At 42.7% G+C, this 16,775-nt stretch overlaps 1 protein-coding gene across 4 annotated transcripts in view; it reads left to right on the top strand.

Moving 5' to 3' along the window:
- Positions 1-16,775, top strand: part of msraa (methionine sulfoxide reductase Aa) — a 321,830-nt gene that overhangs the window by 35,459 nt on the left and 269,596 nt on the right. The window lies entirely within an intron of this gene.

The following is a 16,775-nucleotide window of genomic DNA, read 5'->3' on the forward strand; positions in this document are numbered from 1 at the left end:
CCAGTCCATCACTGGCATCTCCACTCCATTGGAGAGGATCATGCAGGTGATGAACCCACATCTCCAAGCTAGTATCCATCATTGCTGTTTTTTGTTCCTTCTGTGAGTTTGTCACATTCTCAGACATTCTGTCAACTATAACGTAATAGCAGGGCATGTGTCAGCAAATGATGTTTGTTATAAGGAATGTGTCGCTGATGAGATTAAATGTTCCTATTGTTTTCCATGTGTATAGCTGAGGGCAAAGTTGCGGTGCCTTCCACCTTGCATCACACAATGGCATTCATTCCACCTGTAGCAAGCAGCAGCCCCCTTCCCCACCCCCCAGGAATATTCATTCCAGGGGATTCTATGATAGAATGCACAGCATGAGGGAGAATGAGCAAATGCAGCTGGCAACAGAGGAGAAGAAAGAAGTTGGCTAGAGGGCCCATTTGAGGCCACCCTCAGCTGCCTAGTTCTGGGATTGGTGCCACCAACGATCTGACTACAAAAGAATGCTGCTTTCTGATCACAGTCAATTCATTAAGTGCTTTGAGAGAGTGCGAGGCACCTTGCAAGGTGTGATGACTAGTACGGGGAAGACAACTACCCACATCTGCGCAGTGATGTTTTATTGCTTTACAGAACTGCAGTTCATTGTGGAGTCCATGATGCTTCCAAGGTCATCTGCAGTAGAGCTCCTTTAAGAGATCTTAAGCACAACAGTGGGTTCTTTAAGGAATGCCATAACTGATGCTATGGAGACCTTGGGCTCCAATGTCTGTGAATTTATTCTGTCTGGATTCAACATGTTTGGGTATCATCTGGACAATATCTTCACTCAGGGCTTCAATAACCTCATTGTAGCTCTGTGGTCTTCTCCCATCTAGATTCTTGGTCATGCTGTGAGAATGCCCATAGCATAACCTGTGATCTGAATGAGAGAAGAGATATGGCTAGAGGAGGCGTGGATGAGTGAGGTGTCTGTCATGGTAGCCCAGTATTCATGCGATCCAGCCACGCCACTCAAATGACCTGCGCAGAGCCAGAAAGCAGGCAGGCTCAGGCAGCCACCACAATAGCAGACATAGTGCCAGTAGTTGCAGAGCCATCTTAAGATCCAGCTGAAGGGGGTGCAGAGCCAGCATCATCCCTGGAATCACTCTGCGGCATCAGTCAGCCAGCCACCTCAATTGCTACTCTTTCAAGGGAGCACTTGGAGTGCTAGGTTAGGCAGTAGGATACACTCTGCATTACAAAGGAGAAGAACGGGACAAGGCACATTGACAACACACTAATACAGTAATGAATCTTTAGAATTGGGTTTGGACTTTACACCAAATTTCTGCTGCAGTAGATGAATGGATATGTATGCTTGGTGGGTGCGGTGCAGCGTCATGATGTCATTTGTGTTTGGTGTGTCAGTTCGGTGTGAACATAACGCAGGAATGCTTGTGCTGAGGATGACTTCAACATTTGTGAAATGGTTCACCAGTATATGATACTGGGTTTGCCTCTTTTGCTGTAGCTCCAGTGGAGCTGGCAATTCCTCAGCCTCAAACTCAGGCTCATTCTCACAGGGTTCTTCTCGCCCTTCCTAACTGTCCTCCTGGACCTGCTGCTTGGTAGTTCCTCACCTGATACTACTATTCTATATGCTGCACAATTATGCTTTCATTTTTGGATCCCCTTTTTGGGGCTGTGCAGTAGTACACCCCAGACCTATCCAGACTGCTGAATCTTCAGTTCTGATTTTAATCAAGCCTGCCGAGAGCAAATGGGGCAGGTGGATAGTTAAAATGTTTGTCGGGGGTTCATGCCATATTTCTGACATGTTCCTAGGGACATTTCAGGCAAGGGAGGGCCATTCGCCCCAGGTAAGCTTAATGTGCTGAAGTCACAGCCCAATGTCATCAGTGTTGCAACAGGATTTTTACTTAAAATATTTTAACATCTTTGTGAGGATTCCTTGTGGGCCAGGAGTGCTGGAGCGGGAGTGCTTGGCCGCGAGGAGCAGGAGTGCTTGGCCTTCCACCCGATTTCCCACTCCCGTCCACCGGCTGTCATGTCATTCTCACTGGCTTCAGGCGGGAGACAGTGCTCATTATATCTTCTCTCTGCTGCATTTTGTGAATTCCACAGTCTTGTTATTAGCCACAACTCAAGTGGGTATCCCTGGTTAGCCAGGTTCCATCTATTTGGGGAGGAGAGCTATTAAAGGTGGGACTGTTGACTGGCATAGAATAAATGCATCATGGCAGTCTCCAGGATACTTGGCATCGACTTGCATGATGTAGTTCTGATTGTCACATACAACTTGGATGTTAATGAAAAAGAACTTCTTTCTATTTGTAAATGCTATAGCATTAGCATAAAGAGCCTGAATGGTCACATGGGTTCCATTGCAGAGGCCCTGCACATTCTTGCTATCAGTCATTTTCCCAAAAGTCTTCATCTATCAAACAATCCATCAGTAACCTGATGTGCACACCTTGGAGCAATGCAGACTGGCTGATGTGACCTACGTCACATCTGAGGCAACTTGAAAGGAGTCAGCCACACAGATGTTCAAGACAGTAATGACTTTTACCATCACGGCAGATCATGGGCAGTTGTGGATGAGGTTTGACTGCAGAATTTGGCAAAGATCTTAGGTTGCCTCCAGAGCTATTTGAACATGCCCAAGTAACCGTGGTGTTGGTTGTATGTCCATCACCTTGGGTATCAGCACCTCTGATGTAAGTGCACCTGGCTCATCGTCTAGCTAGAAGAATTTACAAAGGAAAGCCCATGCTGTCCGGCATGGGGACTGTTTCCAATCGGAGGGAACTCCTGTGAATGGTAGGTGGTGGCAAAAAAGAGGAAACATCAGTAGTAAAATGCAAATTGGACACAGAAAATTGACCTAGAAAAGGCAATATCAAATCCAGAAGGGCCAAAACACTACATCTTATTGTCACTTGCAAATCCAGCAACATTAAACATTAAAGGAACAGGAAGTCCATTGGAAGAGCAATAACATTGCATTTCACGCACAATCATCCGGAAATGCAGGGGGCAGAGGGCCCTTCTTAATGTACATGATTTGTTTCATCGAATTAATGAGGCTTGCAGACTCCATGACTGAGTCTCCTAAGCCCCCATTGCTGTCTGGTTGGAAAACTATGCACAATTGCTGCTAAATTACTAAATAACTGCAAACAGAATGATTTTAGTAATGTATTTTGTGCAGAATGGAAGGAGACTCCTAACTAATTGTTATGACTGCGATTTTGTGGGCACAGTGATCCAAGAGGACCTGATATTTTCTTATGCTTACATATTGCCGTTGGATTAGTGCTAGTTCCATGATTGTCACCCACAACACCTCTAGGTTACACTACAGTATTGTTAAATAATGGGCAGTATGGCCACATCCCTAAACGTAAAATAGTCAGACCACTTATGGGAGTAACTAACACCACTGTACCCAAGAGAATGTCTGAGGGAAGACCCTAAACGTGCAACAACTATCATCATATGGAGCTGTCCGGTCAGCATCCCTGAACCAGTCAGTTTTATATGGTTTGAATCCCAATTAAGTAGTTTAAAGGGAGATGATTAGCTTAATGGAAAGTTTCTTTTTCGGCAGGGTCAGTTGCTGGCATAGCTAAGAACAGTCTGGTGGAAACTCTCCACTATAATTCTGCCATGTTGGCCACCTTGGATAGTTTGAACTGCAGCAGATGCTATGTCAGCTGCAGCATCAATTTATGCTGTATAGTTTTTTCATTTATTGGCTTAGTTCTCAACATTCTACACTTTTTTTTGTGGATAACATGATTGGTAAAATGAATTTTTTAAAATCAACCTGATAAATTGAAATTATTTAACAAAAAGATTTATCCAGTGGATATCACCTTTTTCTGGATTGTACAGGTATGAGGTAGTGATTATCTTATGGGTAGACCTTTAGAAAGATGTATCAGTAACAGGAATTGAAACAAAGTTCCCTAATTTTTTTAATGTGCAGGGGTATGAGCTGGAAATCACAAATACTCAATTGTGCAGTTTCATCATTCTTCAGTTCCAGCGAAGCCAGTAGCTATTATAGTGTCTTAATTTTGAAGGTGCTATTCTATAGTATAGCATTAATCTGAATAGTTTAGTAATACTTTACTTTGCAGGAATGAGGACAAATGTATTATTGTGTAGACAATTTGTGCCTCTCTAAGACAGATCAATGGCAGTGTTTCATTCCCCAATTTCTATCTCCTTTTTTTCTTTTTAAGTTGTCCTGTTCTTCTAGTGTGATGCAGAGTGGGTATTTGGAAGCTGAACTTCTCTCCTCCATAATAATCTTGGCATAAGGTCACCTTTTCTCTAAATAGAACCAAATGCCCGTCGTTGCATTCATCCATTTACCACTCTCTATCTTTTCTAATCTTTTCTCACTCTCTTCTCTCTTCCCTGACCAATTAATTTGAAAAGAAGTTCCTGGCATTAAACCTTCTCACCTGTTGCAACCTTCCCCGCCACCACCCCCCCCACCCCCGACCACAAAAAAAGGCTGGCATATTTGGGTACCTGATTTTTTTGGGAAAAATAGATTTTTTTTCAGTGGGCATGCCGCTTTAACTAAGAATCGAATCACTAGCATATTACTGCATTTAATGCTGTCTTTTGTCCCCTCCTTCACAGTGCTCTGTAAAAGCAGCAATTTAGCACACCGAGAGGACAAAATCATTTGCATCACAGCAAAATGTGCATTGCAAAGTGCCTTTAACATATAAGTATGTTAGTCCACTAGTGTAACTGCCCTATACCCTGCTGATTGAAGGATATGCAGTTTCTGATGGTCAGTGGGCACTGCTTATCAGAAAAACTCTTTTTTAAGAAAACGATAATCCTTGGATTTAAATTTTAATCTGTAATCTAATCGACGATTCAGATGACCGTTTTTAAACCTTTTTATAACCATCACTAGAAGCTGCTAAGATTACTGCCTTGTAATCACTCCTGTTGCTCTTTAACTAAAACCAAACAACTTTGGCAACTGAATTACTCTATATACATTAATATGTTTTTATTCTTGGAAAAAATGTAGTTGTTGAGCATTTTTGCGATACCTGAAGAACTGTCCAGAAGTTTAAAATAAAAAGTACTTCTAAATAGTTAGCGATTGAGTTTTCAAATTGAAATAGTCTGAATTGTGATGTCAAGGAGGGGGTGGGGGGGTGGGTGTGGTTACTGCAGTGTAATATACTTTGTCTTGCTTCTTTATCCCATCTAAAAGGGAGAAAGAAGATTTGATCCACAATCCTTTAGCTCATGCATGTTGATGAAACTCAGTGTAAACCAACTTCCTCAACTAGGACAGACGGAATTAACTTATAATTTATAATGTTGAGATTTTAATGAACGTTATTTGTGTCGGGTGGGGGGGAAAGAACTCGCAACACTAACCTAGAACCCAAAGTTAAGTAATTTGAAGACCTGTGATTGCATCTTTAATATTTAAAATATGTACAAAGCTATAAAGAAATATGTTTTCATAGGAGTGTTGTAGAAGTACATATACAAATTCTTGATGTGACTACACCATTACTTTGAACACAAATCTATTTTTTGATAAACAGGAGTCTCATAGGAAATCTAAGCTCCTGTGATGAATATAAACATATATTTGCTACATTTTCATAGAAATGTTTTTTTCCAAAACAAACTCAGCCATGGTTTATAGTGCAATTGCCTTTTTAACTGTTAGGACTACAGTAGTATCTTGTGCTTTAATCAACTAAAATAAAACTAATTGCATTTTCCAAATTCTACAGTCTTCATTGCTTTCATACCTTTTCCTTATGTACTTCAGGACTCAGCATTAAGCTTTCAGCGAACAATTATGATTTTTTTTTTGCTCAAATGTGAGAAAGTCTCTTGTCAAAGCATTATTGCTAGCCTTTCACAAAAAGAGTGTGAGAGGTGATAGGAAATGTAATATTAAATTTGTCTGACCTTAGAAAGAACAATGCATGTAGCATTGCTGCAGTGTTTCCATAATGACAGCACACGAGCAATCACTCCTCCCCCACTATGTCTTCCCTTATTGGTTAATTTAAATCCGCAGCATCCTGATGTGAATGATTTTCTTTGATCTAATGCAGACACTGCTGCAATATTTTAAAGCCATATTCTGGCCTGATTTTTTTTTAATCATCAGTTTCAAAAATTTTCAAATTACAATTTCTCGTAAATCACTCAGGTAGTTACATTTAGAAAGCTCTTGTGCATATAAATGATATTTTGAATGTATAACAGTAGAATTGAGTACTCTCGAAGAAACTAAGAAATCCCTTTGCATTAGTTCCATTGGCTGTATCGTAGTGTTCCTTCTGAATTGCTGACTTGTACTGTTCAAGTGCCATTGTCACTGCCAATTTCTGCCTTGCAAGATGGGCACTGACAGTTGTTGACACAAGTCAGATTCAGAAGGTTTTCCATCATGGAGTAGGTTGTTATTTTTGAATTAAATTGTTTTTAAGCAGTTTCAACAACGCAGCATAATTATTGTACTTATGTGCCAATTGGTTCATTGTGCTGTTACTTGTGAATAAAACAAGGTATTGAGAATAATAATGCTGTTTTAGCATAGAGACATGGAGTGATTTTTATTTAGTTCCTCTAATATGCTTGGTGTGGAGATGCCGGTGATGGACTGGGGTTGACAATTGTAAACAATTTTACAACACCAAGTTATAGTCCAGCAATTTTATTTTAAATTCACAAGAAAATCTCCGAAAGCTTGTGAATTTAAAATAAAATTGCTGGACTATAACTTGGTGTTGTAAAATTGTTTATAATATGCTTGGGATCAGTGATCTGCCGCATCATCCTTGATTCTACATCTGTTCCTGTGTTATCCAAAATCAAGTCATGAACTTTCTCTAGTACAATTTTGTCAGGACTAAGTCCATCCTGTTTAGCTCCCACTAGAAACTTGCACATTTCTCCCAGTTCTATTCCCTTTAAAGCTACTCACTAATGCAGAACCCAACGGTGTGCAACCTCGATGTCCTGTGTAATTCTGAGCTGCGTTTCAAACCAGCCCATCACCAGTGTCAGCAAATTGATTTGAAAATCCTTGTACTCCCTTACAAATTCCTCGATAACCTTCCTTTTATTTTACTTCTGCAATATTCTTTAGCCCTGCTTTCCAGCATGCCCTCTCCGCTCTTCTGACTCTGGTTACTCTGCATTTTGCGTCCATTCCCCCCTCCCCCCTCACTCTGTTACACCATGGGTGGCACAGCCTTTACCCATCACACCTAAACATTCCTGGAATCCACTTCATAAGAACATAAGAACATAAGAACATAAGAAATTGGAGCAGGAGTGGGCCAATCGGCCCCTCGAGCCTGCTCCGCCATTCAATAAGATCATGGCTGATCTGATCCCAACCACAAATCTAAAGAACACAAGAAGTCGGAGCAGGACCCGGCCACATAGCCCCTGGGCCCTCTCCGCCACCCACAGGGCATTGACCGATCCGAACTCAGCTTCATGTCCAATTTCCTGCCCGCTCCCCATAACCCCTAATTCCCTTTACTTCTAGGAAACTGTCTATTTCTGTTTTAAATTTATCTAATGATGTAGCTTCCACAGCTTCCTGGGGCAGCAAATTCCACAGACCTACCACCCTCTGAGTGAAGAAGTTTCTCCTCATCTCAGTTTTGAAAGAGCAGCCCCTTATTCTAAGATTATGCCCCCTAGTTCTAGTTTCACCCATCTTTGGGAACATCCTTACTGCATCCACCCGATCAAGACCCTTCACAATCTTATATGTTTCAATAAGATCGCCTCTCATTCTTCTGAACTCCAATGAGTAGAGTCCCAATCTACTCAACCTCTCCTCATATGTCCGCCCCCTCATCCCCGGGATTAACCGAGTGAACCTTCTTTGTACTGCCTCGAGAGCAAGTATGTCTTTTCTTAAGTATGGAGACCAAAACTGTATGCAGTATTCCAGGTGCGGTCTCACCAATACCTTATATAACTGCAGCAATACCTCCTTGTTTTTATATTCTATCCCCCTAGCAATAAAAGCCAACATTCCGTTGGCTTTCTTGATCACCTGCTGCACCTGCATACCAACTTTTTGATTTTCTTGCACTAGGACCCCCAGATCCCTTTGTACTGCAGTACTTTCCAGTCTCTCGCCATTAAGAAAATAACTTGCTCTCTGATTTTTCCTGCCAAAGTGCATAACCTCACATTTTCCAATATTATATTGCATCTGCCAAATCTCCGCCCACTCACCCAGCCTGTCTATATCCCCTTGCAGGTTTTTTATGTCCTCCTCACTCTCTACTTTCCCTCCCATCTTTGTATCATCTGCAAATTTTTATATGTTGCACTCGATCCCCTCCTCCAAATCGTTAATATAGATTGTAAAGAGTTGGGGACCCAGCACCGACCCCTGTGGAACACCACTGGTTACTGGTTGCCAGTCCGAAAATGAACCATTTATCCCAACTCTCTGCTTCCTGTTTGATAACCAATCCTCCACCCATGCCAGAATATTACCCCCAATCCCGTGATTTTTTATCTTAAGTAATAATCTTTTATGTGGCACCTTGTCGAATGCCTTCTGGAAGTCTAAATACACTACGTCCACTGGTTCCCCTTTATCCACCCTATACGTTATATCCTCGAAGAACTCAAGCAAATTTGTCAGACATGACTTCCCCTTCATAAAGCCATGCTGACTTTGTCCTATTAAATTATGCTTATCTAAATGTTCCGTTACTGTCTCCTTAATAATAGACTCCAAAATTTTACCCACCACAGATGTTAAGCTAACTGGCCTATAATTTCCAGCCTTCTGCCTACTACCCTTTTTAAATAACGGTGTTACATTAGCAGTTTTCCAATCTGCCGGGACCTCTCCTGAGTCCAGGGAATTTTGGAAAACTATCACCAAAGCATCCACAATCCCTACTGCCACTTCCCTCAAGACCCTAGGATGGAAGCCATCAGGTCCAGGGGATTTATCCGCCTTGAGTCCCATTATTTTACTGAGTACCATCTCTTGAGTGATTTTAATCGTATTTAGCTCCTCCCCCCCGAGAGTCCCCTGTTTGTCCAGTGTTGGGATATTCTTAGTGTCCTCTACTGTAAAGACTGAAACAAAATGTTTGTTCAGCATTTTTGCCATCTCCATGTTTCCCACCATTAATTTCCCGGTCTCATCCTCTAAGGGACCTATGTTTGCCTTAGCCACCCTTTTTCTTTTTATATAACTATAGAAACTCTTGCTATCTGTTTTTATATTTTTTGCTAATTTCTTTTCATAATCTAACTTCCCTTTCTTAATCAATCCTTTAGTTACTTTTTGCTGTCTTTTGAAGAATTCCCAATCTTCTATCCTCCCACTAAGTTTGGCTACCTTATATGTCCTTGTTTTTAGTCGGATACTATCCTTGATTTCTTTACTTAGCCACGGGTGGCTGTCATTTCTTTTACATAAACCCTTTAGCCCTGCTACAGTTCTCTCCACACACCTGTGCGTCTGTGTGTTTTTTGTATATACTGGTATATTCTATGCTTTATCATATTGTCACTGCCGCACTATTGCCACACTTTGCTGTATATGTACTGCATTTGATTGTGTCCCACCCTTACATGGAAAGTCAATGTATGAAAACAGCTTCCTTCAGCTCTAATCTGTATAGATGGGTTAAAAATCTTTATCATGGTTCCTCAGAAAAACTGATTTGGAAGGGTATTGATTAGTTTCCAATTGACATGAATCCACAAAACAAATGCTGTCTACTTTTTATCATTAAAGGGTATTTATTTTATTGAAATCTATATTAGAAACAGTCAACCAGGTATGAAATGAAAGTATTGCGTTTTTTTTTATTCGTTCACGGGATGTGGGCATTTATTGCTCATCCCTAATTGCCCTTGAGAAGCTGGTGGTGAGCCACCGCCTTGAATCGCTGCAGTCCGTGTGGTGACGGTTCTCCCACAGTGCTGTTAGGAAGGGAGTTCCAGGATTTTGACCCAGCGACGATGAAGGAACGGCGATATATTTCCAAGTCGGGATGGTGTGTGACTTGGAGGGGAACGTGCAGGTGGTGTTGTTCCCATGTGCCTGCTGCTCTTGTCCTTCTAGGTGGTAGAGGTCGCGGGTTTGGGAGGAGCTGTCGAAGAAGCCTTGGCGAGTTGCTGCAGTGCATCCTGTGGATGGTACACACTGCAGCCACAGTGCGCTGGTGGTAAAGGGAGTGAATGTTTAGGGTGGTGGATGGGGTGCCAATCAAGCGGGCTGCTTTATCTTGCATGGTGTCGAGCTTCTTGAGTGTTGTTGGAGCTGCACTCATCCAAGCAAGTGGAGAGTATTCCATCACACTCCTGACTTGTGCCTTGTAGATGGTGGAAAGGCTTTGGGGAGTCAGGAGGTGAGTCACTCGCCGCAGAATACCCAGCCTCTGACCTGCTCTCGTAGCCACAGTATTTATATGGCTGGTCCAGTTAAGTTTTTGGTCAATGGTGATCCCCAGGATGTTGATGGTGGGGGATTCGGCGATGGTAATGCCGTTGAATGTCAAGGGGAGGTGGTTAGACTCTCTCTTGTGTGGAGATGGTCATTGCCTGGCACTTATCTGGTGTAAATGTTACTTGCCACTTATGAGCCCAAGCCTGGATGTTGTCCAGGTCTTGCTGCATACGGGCTCGGACTGCTTCATTATTTGAGGGGTTGCGAATGGAACTGAACACTGTGCAGTCATCAGCGAACATCCCCATTTCTGACCTTATGATGGAGGGAAGGTCATTGATGAAGCAGCTGAAGATGGTTGGGCCTCGGACACTGCCCTGAGGAACTCCTGCAGCAATGTCCTGGGGCTGAGATGATTGGCCTCCAACAACCACTACCATCTTCCTTTGTGCTAGGTATGACTCCAGCCACTGGAGAGTTTTCCCCCTGATTCCCATTGACTTCAATTTTACTAGGGCTCCTTGGTGCCACACTCGGTCAAACGCTGCCTTGATGTCAAGGGCAGTCACTCTCACCTCACCTCTGGAATTCAGCTCTTTTGTCCATGTTTGGACCAAGGCTGTAATGAGGTCTGGAGCCGAGTGGTCCTGGCGGAACCCAAACTGAGCATCGGTGAGTAAGTGCCGCTTGATTGCACTGTCGACGACACCTTCCATCACTTTGCTGATGATTGAGAGTAGACTGATGGGGCGGTAATTGGCCGGATTGGATTTGTCCTGCTTTTTGTGGACAGGACATACCTGGGCAATTTTCCACATTGTCAGGTAGATGCCAGTGTTGTAGCTGTTACTAGAACAGCTTGGCTAGAGGCGCAGATAGTTCTGGAGCACAAGTCTTCAGCACTACAGCTGGGCTGTTATCGGGGCCCATAGCCTTTGCTGTATCCAGTGCACTCGGCCGTTTCTTGATATCATGTGGACTGAATCGAATTGGCTGAAGACTGGCTTCCGTGATTGGTGGGGATATCGGGAGGAGGCCGAGATGGATCATCCACTCGACACTTCTGGCTGAAGATGGTTGCAAACGCTTCAGCCTTGTCTTTTGCACTCACGTGCTGGACTCCGCCATCATTGAGGATGGGGGTGTTTGCAGATCCTCCTCCTCCCGTTAGTTGTTTAATTGTCCACCACCATTCACGACTGGATGTGGCAGGACTGCAGAGCTTTGATCTGATCCGTTGGTTGTGGAATCGCTTAGCTCTGTCTATGGCATGTTGCTTCCGCTGTTTAGCATGCATGTAGTCCTGTGTTGTAGCTTCACCAGGTTGGCACCTCATTTTTCGGTACGCCTGGTGCTGCTCCTGGCATGCTCTTCTACACTCCTCATTGAACCAGGTTTGATCCCCTGGTTTGTCGGTAATGGTAGAGTGAGGAATATGCCGGGCCATGATTGTGGTGGAATAGTTTGTGTAATTAGGGGCTCAGTACTCTTCTGTGGTTAGAGTTCAAACACATTGCTGAGGTAATCGGTAGGATAAAACTCTCCATTTCATTTAACCGATACTGTGTTTAATGTGAGACTATTTGATCTTGTTGCTGGGTGCATACAAAAAATTGTTCCAATCATGAGCATTATAATAGATAAAGTGAAGCACTCTCCAAGTCAGGTACAGCATGGGATGTACACGAGGCAAAGTTCCCTTTTGCAACATGTCAATAATGCGCCTTAAGCTTGACCTTAGTTGACCTCCCTCTCCGCACTCGTCTGAATTTTCTATTTCTCACACCATCCATTCTTATCATCTGAGTGGACTTGCTAGTTTGCTGCCAAACTACGGGTAAGCTTGTGTTGCAGACTTGCACCAGTCAGGGAATTGTTTTACTGTTCAAATTCCTTTCATGAATGGTCCTTATAACTAGCAGTGAGAAGAGACATTCATGCTATTGGTGTAGGCTGTACTATGTCATGACAACAGATATTGGAAGCTTTTAATTACAGCTACACAGACTTGCCAAAAGATTGGAAATTCTGTGTATTCAGTTACCAGATTGGTTGCCTGATGACAAATTAAAAATAGATCAAAGACCAAGTTAAGTTTTTCATCAGTTCAGCATTTACAATATATTAATATTGGTTAGGAAGTAGGCCTTCACCGGAAGTATGATTTTTTTTTTTGTGTGACCATAATATTAAAAATATACATCTTACGGACATGTGTCCTGTTTACAGGATTGCACTGAAGCTGAAAAATAAAAAATGCATTTATCAGTTTTAAAAAAAAATTCCATAATATGGTTGACACTGGCAAAGTTGCAATTATTGCCATGCCAAACGGCCCTGAGAAGGTAGTGGTGAACCTTCTCCTTGAATCACTGCAGTTCTTGTCCCAATAGTGACGCCACAATGGTATTAGGAAGGGAATTCTAGGATATTGAGGCAGCAATGGTGAAGGAACAACAATATGTCTGAATCAGGATAGTGTGTGACTTGAAGGGGTACTTTGAGGTGATGTTTCTGCTTTTGTCCTGCTTGGTGATAGAAGTTGCAGGGCTGGGAGCTGCTGTTGAAGTAAGCTTGGCAAGTTGCTGTAGTGCATCCTATAGATAGTACTGGACTGTAGCTATAGTGTGCTGATAGTGGATATTGAGTCCAGTGGCAAGAGCGTCAATCAAGCAAATTGCTTTGTCTTGAATAATGTTGAGTTTCTTGAGTATTGTGCCTTTCATCCACCAAGTACTGCATTTTCTGGCACATTCCTAACTTGAGCCTTGTAGAGGTTGGAGAGGCTTTGAGGAGTCAGGAGGTAAGCCACTCATTGCAGTGTACCCAGCCTCTGCCCTGCTGTTGCAGTCAGGTTGTTAATGTGGCTGGTTCAATGAAGGTTCTTGGTGACCCCCAAGATGTTGGTGGGGTCCTTCCTGATTGTGCCATTGGACATCAGGGGGAGGTGTTTGGACCTTTTTTTGTTGCATATGGTGATTGCCTGGCACTTATGTGACATAAATGTTGCCTGCCCAATCCTAGGTTTTGCCTAGGTCCTGCTAGTGGCTGGCATGGCTGCTTCATTATCAGAGGTGTTGTGAATAGAGCTGAACGCTGTAGAATTGTCAACAAACGGCCCCCCTCCTGTCCTTATATTGGAAGCAAGGTCATTGATGAAGCAGTTGAAGATTGTTTTGGCCAACAGCGCTGCGCTGAAGAACTCCAGCAGCGATGTCCTTGGGCTACAATGATTGGCCTCTAACAACCATCACCATCTTCAATTGTATCAGGTTTGACTCCAGACACTGAAGGGTTTCTTTGACTCCCACTGACCTCCAGTTTGCTAGGGCTTCTTGGTGCCATACTCAGTCCAATGCCGTCTTGATGTTGAGGGCAGTTACTCTCTTCTCTCGTCTGGCACTCAGTTCTTATGTCCGTGCCTGAAATTGTTTGTATTTATAATCAGTGCTGTAGAAGTTGTTTTTTTTTGTTGGTGGGAGGGAGAAAATCTCTATTCAGATGCCAGTTGCCTTGAAGTGATGCCCAATCTTTTAGAACCTGCTGTTGAACAAGCATTCTTTCTTCGTGCCACCATAAAGCATGCAAATTAAATAATATTCATCACTTCACAGGGACTGCAGCAGTTGCCCTGGCAAAACTATTACTGCTGCCTTATGCTTGAGAAATGGTTTCAGTGATTCAAGTTTCTGGAACTCTTTATGAAGGAATCTTCCTTTAACCTAAATAGCCTGTACTGAATTAATGAACATTTTGTCTTTGTGTGTGGGTAGGTTCTGTTCTTGCTACGATTGATTAGCTTTTTAAAAATAATCTCAAAATCTGTGTGCCCAATATTTTTTGGTGGGGAGGAATCCATGCAAATATTTACTCATTTATGTAGTTGGCCTTTCCATTGTAGCATATGGCTTTAAGAAGCACAGGGGCTGTAAGGTGCAGCTGGCTCATCAGTTCTGACTTGGGCAGTCTGGGAATTGGCACATCTGAGTGTACAATTCTGTTAACTCTACAGGCTGATTGCTTGTGACAAGATGTATGTAAACCAGCAATCATTGCTATTTTTTTTTTGGTGGGGGGGTTGATGGTTTTCATTGAGTGCAGTGTGGCTCTGGAGGGAAGCTTCCCCCTTCCTAAAATAAATGACTGTCAAAATGATGTCAACAGCCAAATTATAGGTGCTGATGAAGCTTTGAATAAATTATTGCCGATACACCCAATATTAACTGTGGAGAAATGAATGCCGATGGTTCAGCACTATAGCACACAAATACACACTGTAACAGCTGTCTATTTACTGAAAAATAGAGGAGCTTTAAAGAGACTGAATCCCTTTTTTAGACTTGTTTGAATCAAAATTTCTTAACGTAATGCTTTTGTAAATGGAGGCTTGAAAAGTTGTCAGTGTAGGTGCTATGTTATGTATCTTTTGGAGCTCACAGTTCAGGATGGTGACTTGTTTCTGTATTAATGCTGAATCTTTCATCAAACTACATTTGATGTAGTGAGCATTATGAATAAAGTAGCATTTCTAGACACTTAATTGGGAGGCTTTCTGGGGTAGAAGGAACTTAAACAGGAAGGATGGTCTGCATTTGAACAGATGGGGAGGTAAGCTGCTGGAGCAAAACATAAAGTAATAGGAATGAATTAAGCTAGATTTGGAAGGGGTAGTGATTCGAATATGGATGAGCAAAGATATTGTACTGGGGTAATCGTAGATGATTTCAGTAATGGAAGTAAAATGGAGAGACCAGAAGGAAGGGCTGAAAGTACAAATAATTTCATGGGGATAATTGGTGATTGCTTTTAAATGCATAATGTTAAGTGGAATACTAAGGTTGATGCTGTATTAGAGTTAGCATTTAGCACACTGCCTGAAGTCACTTATAACCTTAAAATGGGTGAAAGCTTGGTTTCTAGTGATCACAGTTGGATTTGAAATCAAGTTAATTTTAGTCTTACCCTTTGATATGTAGGTAGAAGACTTTAGAAGAGTTCTAAGGAGGATTAAGAGGAAAGTAAAACCAAAAAAAAAGAGAATTTTGTTTTCTGTTTAAAGATAATTTTATTAAGTTTATATGCATTCTCAGATAATATTCAATATATATAATATAGAAGAATAACCAAATACATACTGCCTTGGAGGTTAAGTGGTACTTTCAGATACTTTCACAAGGGTTTCTAGATGGCAGGGCCAGGACTATTCCTTGATGGAAAGCTTGGGTTAGATGGGGAGGGGAGGGGAGAGAGAGATCTTGTTGGGCAAAGGTTTGAGGAGGAATTTAGTAGCTGTGGGAGGTGAGGAGCTCAATTAAGTACTTTTTTGAAGTGTTATCACTGTTGTAATGTAGGAAACGTGGCAGCCCATTTGCACGCAGCAAGGTTCCACAAACAGCAATGTGGTAACGACCAAATAATCTGTTTTAGTGACATTGGCTGAGGGGTAAATGTTGGCAAGGACACCAGGGAGAACTCCCCTGCTCTTCTTTGAAATAGTGCCATGGGATCTTTTAAGTCCACCTGTGAAGGCAGACGTAGCCAGGGTTTAACGTCTCTTCCGAAAGACGGCACCTCCAACAGTGCAGCACTCCCTCAGTACTGCACTGGAGTGTCAGTCTGGATTATGTGCTCAAGTCTCTGGAGTGGGACTTGAACCCACAACCCTCTGACTTGGAGGCAAGAGTGCTACCACTGATTCACGGCTGACACTGTGGTTTCTAGTATATTAAAGGATCTTTAAGGGGTCAGTTGCTGAGAAATACTACAGAGGTGGGGTGTCCAAGCTTTTGTCCTTGTGGGCTGCATAGCTAAAAGCCATGGCGTTTTGGGGCCCACATCTAGGAGCCGATTTTGGAGGAGGGTGGGCTCCTAAATGGCGGAATCCCGGAGCAGGTTCGGAGCCCGGCTCCAACCCGCTGACTTCCGGGTTCCCCAGTGACACTTTCAGGTGCGCGCGCAGCTCCCGAATGCGGGGACTCCCACTGGCAATTAAAGCCGGCGGGATGCTGCTATAGATAGTTAGTCAGATAGTTGAGGTACTTGACAGACCTCATTGACTGGAGATTTTGGCAGGGGTGCAATTTTGAAGGACCCTCAGCATGTTTCCCATGCTGTGGGAAACACTCCCTGTTGGAGCAGATGTGTTTCAGCCAGCAGCCAGTGGGCGATGCAAAGGATTATTTGACAGGTGGGGAGAAAACGTCATTTATTGCAGCAGGGCACCTGTCACTTCAGACAAAGTTCTGGCTGCAACACATTTGTCTTTCCATTCAAAATTCTTAATTTATACCCTAAACTCTGCTGTGCAAACACA

Source organism: Heptranchias perlo, chromosome 5 (genome assembly GCF_035084215.1).
Source record: "Heptranchias perlo isolate sHepPer1 chromosome 5, sHepPer1.hap1, whole genome shotgun sequence".
Classification (NCBI taxonomy): Eukaryota; Metazoa; Chordata; class Chondrichthyes; order Hexanchiformes; family Hexanchidae; genus Heptranchias; species Heptranchias perlo.